Genomic DNA, 6,866 nt, shown 5'->3' with positions numbered 1-6,866 from the left:
TCTAACCAAAGTTTTATAGAACTGCAACAAGATCTCACGGCTCTTAAACTCAATCCCCCTGTTAATGAAAGCCAAAACACCATATGCTTTCTTAACAATCCTGTCCACTTGGGTGACCATTTTAAGGGATCTATGTACCTGCACACCAAGATCCCTCTGTTTCTCCACACTGCCAAGAATCCTATCCTTAATCCTGTACTCAGCTTTCAAATTCGACCTTCCAAAATGCATCACCTCACATTTATAATTCCTTTGGCTAATAGCAGCTTTCCTATTCCATTGTGGGTACATCGTAACCAGATCATAGAGAAGATATTCATCCTTCAGTCTTCACCTAATGAATTGATAATTAAGATGATGATATTAACTACAGGACTGTGTTCATCAAATAGCTTCACAGATTCAATAATGGTTGTGCATAATTAGCATGCGAGGAAGGATGGGTAGAACATTTTAATCAAATCCAGAGACAGTTAATGATCTATCTTAGGCTAGCCACAAGTAAAACAAAATCCCTGTGAGTAGTTTGAGAGTGTGATTAATGATCTTAAGGCACAGCATGCTCTATAATGCAGCTGCTAACTGAGAATCGATAACTTTGAAATGAATATTTTGCCTTGCCTGCAGTTTATGTCAAAACCTCCACAGGTAACTCTGATCTCTCACCCATTGGTTTGTCCTGGTAACTAACCCAGCTGTTATTATGTAACTCCATGATGTAGAGGTGCCTGGGTTGACAAAGTCAACTGGCATCATGTAGTCTGAAAGCTTGTGATTTCAAATCAACCTGTTGGACTCGAACCTGGGGTCATGTGACATGTGTCGCCAAGTGGTACAAACCTGGTATCACTCTGAACCTGGTCAGGGCAGTTAGTTAACGGTTCAACACTATGCCAAATCTTGGAGCTCTGAAAGCAGATGATTTGTAGAAGATGAGATAGATAATTCATGCCAATAGGTCGTCACAAGGGTAAATAAGGATCCTGCTCCATTGTAGACACACAGTTGAAAATGTTTAATCCAGATTAAATGTAAATTATGTCAGGAACGCACATATATTCACGGACTGTGAGAAACTGGAAGATGGAAGTGTTTGAACATCTGTGTTGAAGATGGTCTAGCATGTGATTTCTTGGAAGTATAAATTTGGAAAGTCAAAGAAAGCTTTGAATTATCGGCTGCTTACCAGAATAGCAAGTAATTCTGGGAGAGCAGTCCACTGGAACTTTTGAGATAGATAAGAAGTGAATGCAACTGTAGGTCAAAAACTGGTAATCCTGCAGGAAGTAACTCACCTCCTGACTCCCCAAAGCCTGTCCCACCATCTACAAGACACAAGGCAGGAGTGTGATGGAATACTCCCCACTTACCTGGATGGGGGCAGCTCCAACAACACGCAAGGAGCTTGACACCATCCAGGACAAAGCAGCCCCCGCTTGATTGGCAACACATCCACAAACTCACTCCATCACCAGCTCTCAGTAGCAGCAGTGTGTATTATCTACAAGATGCACTGCAGAAATTCAACAGGGCTACTTAGACAGCACCTTCCAAATCAATGGCCCCATCACCTCGAGGTAAAAGGGCAACAGATACATGGGAACACCACCCCCTGCAAGTTCCCCTCCGAGCCCCTCACCATCCTGACTTGGAAATATATCGCTGTTCCTTCACTGTCGCTGGGTGAAAATCCTGGAATTCCCACTCTAAGGGCATTGTGGGTCTAACGCACATGGACTGCAGCGGTTCAAGAAGGCAGCTCACCCCCACCTTCTCAAGGGACAACTTAGGGATAGGAAATAAATGCCGGGCCCAGCCAACAACACTCACATCTCATTAATGAATATTTTTTAAAAATTAAGTCTGCTAATTGCTTGATAAACAGACTTGAACAGCCTATGTTTTTTGTTGCCTAGTAACAGCCTCTGGACTGTAGTGGATGTGTGTTATCACAGCCTTAGGGCTGTGGGAGAAGCTTGCAGTAAATAGCTGGCCCCTCTCTCTCTCTCTCTCTCTCTCCCCCCCACCACTACCGCCTTCTCTCTCTCCTCTTGCTCCATCTCTCCTTCTCTATCTATCTCTCTCTCCCACTCTCTCCTCTCTCTATCTTACCATGTCCCCTACATTATTGTCCATAGGTTTGTCCTGCTTTCCCCAATCTGTGCTGCCACCATACTGGTCTGTAAATCTTCCACTGGCTTAGCAGGTTGTCTGTCTCTCTCTGTGTCTCTGTCTGTCTCTCTGTGTCTCTGTCTGTCTCTCTCTCTCTCTGTCTCTCTCTCTGTCTCTCTCTCTCTCTCTCTCTCTGTCGCCTTCTCTTCCCCCTCTCTCCTTCTCTCTTTCCCCTCTCCTTTTCTGCCCCCTCTCTCCTTCTCTCTCTCTCCTCTCTCGCCCTCTCTCTCCTCCTCTCTCTCTCTCTCTCAGTCAATAAGAGATGAATAACAGCTGAATGTTTCTCTGTTGTGAAACCTGAAACTTGCTAGCGTTTAAATACTGGGGTTGCGAGCTGTTTCCCGTCCCACTCCGGTCCGACGATCTCCTGCCCTTTTGTGACTGATCCCTAAACTGCAGCGGAATGTGCAAACAGTGCCCCTGCTCCTACTGGTCTGTTACTCAACTGGACGTGCCCACTACTCAAAACCCAATAAGGGTGGTGGCATCCAGACCAGAAATGCTGGAGAAACTCAGATCGATGCTCTCCATAGACACTGCCAGACCCGCTGAGTTTCTCCAGCACTTTCTTTTTTCACCTCAGATTTCCTCTCTCCAAATCACTAGTGAATATCTAACTGTTGTCTCTCTCTCTCTCTCTGGACTCCATCTCCTCCTCTTATTTACTCCTTCCCCCTCCCCCCCACACCACCTTCACCATATATGCCCACGTTTCCCCAGCAGCAGTCAATTCTGAAGAAGGGTCACGGGACCTGAAACATTCACTCTGTTTCTCTCTCCACAGAAGCGGCCAGACCTGCTGAGTTTCTCCAGCAGTTTTAGTTTGTTCATTGACAGTGCACAAACCCAGGCTACAACGTTTTTTAAAAATTCGTTCTTGGGATTCAGATATTGCTGGGCAAGACAAATATTTGCTGTCCATCCCTAATTGCCCATGAAATGAGTGGCTTGCTGAGCCAGTTCAGATTCACATCGCTGTGGGTCTGGAGTCACACGTAGGCCAGACCAGGTAAGGGTGGAAGATTTCCTTCCCTAAAAGACATGAGTGAACCAGATGGGGTTTTATGCCAATTAACAATGATTGCATTGTTACCTTCTTATATCAGATTTTTATTTAAATCAGTTTGCACCATCTGTCCTGTTGGGGCTTGAATCTACATTCCCAAGAACATTACCTGAGGGTTTCTGGATTTCAACCCAAGTGACATTTTCAGTATCGGCTACCTCCACCGTGGCAGGTGCAATTTCAATTCGATTAGAAAATAGAGCATCTGGGGTTGAAAGTGATTGTCCGTGAGTGTGAAACTATCACCAATTTCTGTTAAAAACCCGAATAGAAATTGCTGGAAACACTCAGTGGGTCTGGCAGCATCTGCGGAGAGAAAGCAGAGTTAATGTGACAGGTCCAGTGACCCTTCCTCAGAACTGGAATGTGGCTGGGAAAGGGTTGGGACATATGCTGAAGATGGGGTAGAAGAGGGGGACAGAGTAAACGATAGGTGGAGATGGAGCTCAGAGAGAGAGAGAGAGAACAACAGTCAGGCAGACAAGGGAGTGGGTAAAGGCCAGCCTGGGAGAATGAGTAGCTGCTCATGGGCACCACTGGTTGTGTGTGGTAGCAGACGGAAGTGGGTACTGCAGATGCTGGAGATTAGAGTCAAGATTAGAGTGGGGCTGGAAAAGCACAGCAGGAGATGGCAGCATCCGAGGAGCAGGAAAATCCATTCTTTGGGCAAAAGCCCTTCATCAGGAATGAGGCTGGGATCCTTGAAGGTGGAGGGATAAATGGGAGGGGGGCGTGGGTAGCTGAGAATGCGATAGGTGGATGGAGGTGGGGGGGTAAAGGTGATAGGTCAGAGGGGAGAGTGGGGCAGATAGGTGGGAAGGTGCTGAGCTGGCAGGTTGGAACTGGGGTAAGGTGTGTGGTAGCAGCCCATGCGATGACAAGGTCTGGTGTGTGGGGGGTGGGATAAGGAGATGGGAGAAGGTGTTCAGGCCGCAAAATTGTTGAACTCGATCTTGAGTCCTGAAGGCTGTAGGATCCCGAAATGGAAAACAAGGAGCTGTTCTTCCAGCTTTCACTGAGCTGCCCTGGAGCACTGCAGCAAGCCTGAGGCAGAGACGTTGGCCGGGGTACAGGGTGGGGTGTTAAAGTGACAGGCAATTAGCAGCTTGGGGTCTTTTTGTGGGCAGAACGTAGGTGTTCTGCAAAGCAGCAGCTCAGTCTGTCTTTTGTCTTCCCAGTGTAGAGGAGACCACATTCGGTAGCCATAATGTCACTAACAGGATGAAAGTGAGGACTGCAGATGCTGGAGATTAGAGCTGAGAGCGCGGTGCTGGAAAAGCGCAGCAGGTCAGGTAGCATCAGAGAAGCAGGAGAGTCGACGTTTTGGGCAAAAGCCCTTCATCTGGAATGATGCCAGCACCAAACATCGATTCTCCTGCTCCTCGGATGCTGCCTGGCCTGCTGTGCTTTTCCAGCACCACACTCTCGACTATAATATCACTAACACCACACCCAGGTGAACTACATCAGTGACCCGAGGCTAATAGTCCCTTACCATAGAGGACTGTTGTAGTGCAGTGACAATGTCCATCCTTCTGGACCAGGAGACTTGAATTCAAGTCTTGCCTACTCCCGACATGTGTCCTAACTTCCCTGAACATAAAATATCTACTCCGGGCGCACTGTGCAGACCAAAGAATGAATTGAAATCTTCCCACGTCTTTGTGGCTCCATTCCAAAACCCATCAATGATCTACCCCCAAATATGCGCAAAGATTTGACTTCTTTATAACTTCACAATTTTACAGGAGCCCCTCCAACAAACTAATTTACAACATCTGAAGTAATGCCGATAATATAATGATTGGTTTATCTTGATAAGGTCAACAAATCAATAGATTTGTTCCCGAACTTGCAGTTCCATTTTGATTATGTGCATGATATTGCCGGCAGCAACAATTTCTCTCAGTACCAAGGACTGTGGAATACTTAACAAAAGTTTGGGTTTACACATACTGCCTTAGAGAAGCAGGGATGTTTAGTGCAATGTGGATAACTGCCAATTGAACACATAATTACCAAGTGGAATGGCTCCTGTACAATTTGCGGTTACAAATTGTATTGCTAACCAATGCAGATTTATAATCTACACTGATGTTAAGTCTCAACAACAGCACATTACAGAAGAGCGATCGGCAGTGTGGTGTAGTGTTGAATTAGAGGAATGAGATACCCAAACACCCGACAGAATTCACAAAAGCTCTCTGATTGAAAAGCAGAGTTTGAATCTCACACACGGGCTGAACGACGTGTCTGAGAATCTTAAGAGGAATGACAAATTATCAGTTAAAATGACACCAAATCCAAACTCAATTGCTCTGTCAGTTCAGAACCCAAGCCTCATTGAAATGTATGCAGCATTGGGCTGCTTCGTAACTGCAGGAGTGTGGGAAATGCCTGCGCTTTCAAAGTGAAACTGCAAGTTCGGTGACTAACCTATCGCTTTGTTGACCTTATCAGAGTATACCAATCATTATATTATCAGCATTATTTCAGATGTTGTAAATTAGGTTGTTGGAGGGGCACCTGTAAAAGTCTCAAGAAAATTAGATGGTGGTTTCCCCACAGAGGCAAAGTTTAAGCCTCAAGTACAAAGCTAATCAAGAGTGTGATTTACTGACTGCCTGTAATTATCTGAAGTCAGCTCATTTTAATAATTGCTCATAATTCAGCAAACATTTCACACTAGTTTAGCATCATCCTGGAATTGCAAACATAACCGCAGTGTCTCTTCTCCAAGATGCAACGTCTTCTTAAATGTCTCCTCCCTATCTCCACCACCTTCACCTCCAACCTCTGTCAGAGGGACACCAGATGGTGGTGGAGAGAAGCAACTTAATGCCATTGAAGCAGAATCCACTGACAAAGCAGTGAATCAGAGAGTGGACTTGAGCTGTGATTTTGTTGCACGATGGCACAGTCTCATGGGGCTGAATGACCTACTCCCTCTCCTAGCTCCTACAATCGTATCTTAAGGCCCTCGCCCTCACCTCCTCCACTCTCAACTCCAGCAACGCAAAATCTGTGCCTGTTCTTGAGTCTGTCACTGGCTTCACAGCAAATTCCCTGAGCAGCTGCCGCACACATTCTGTGCCAACACACCTGGGCACACAACGTTGCTGCACCGTCGTGGTACACTTTGCAGGGCACTGACAGCTGGTACAGGTGAGGGAAATGTGGCATGGTGTGGTGAGTGATGCTGGTACAGGCGAGGGAAATGTGGTGCGGTGTGGTGAGTGATGCTCGTACAGGCGAGGGAAATGTGGCACGGTGTGGTGAGTGATGCTGGTACAGGTGAGGGAAATGTGGCACGGTGTGGTGAGTGATGGTGGTACAGGCATGGGAAATGTGGCGCGGTGTGGTGAGTGATGCTGGTACAGGCATGGGAAATGTGGCGCGGTGTGGTGAGTGATGCTGGTGCAGGTGAGGGAAATGTGGGGTGTGGTGAGTGATGCTGGTTCAGGTGAGGGAAATGTGGCGCGGTGTGGTGAGTGATGCTGGTTCAGGCATGGGAAATGTGGCGCGGTGTGGTGAGTGATGCTGGTTCAGGTGAGGGAAATGTGGCGCGGTGTGGTGAGTGATGCTGGTACAGGCGAGGGAAATGTGGCGCAGTGTGGTGAGTGATGCT

The sequence above is a fragment of the Chiloscyllium plagiosum genome, chromosome 21, assembly GCF_004010195.1.
Source record: "Chiloscyllium plagiosum isolate BGI_BamShark_2017 chromosome 21, ASM401019v2, whole genome shotgun sequence".
NCBI lineage: Eukaryota > Metazoa > Chordata > Chondrichthyes > Orectolobiformes > Hemiscylliidae > Chiloscyllium > Chiloscyllium plagiosum.
The sequence above is the reverse complement of the archived record's forward strand: the minus strand, read 5'-3'. Positions refer to the sequence as shown.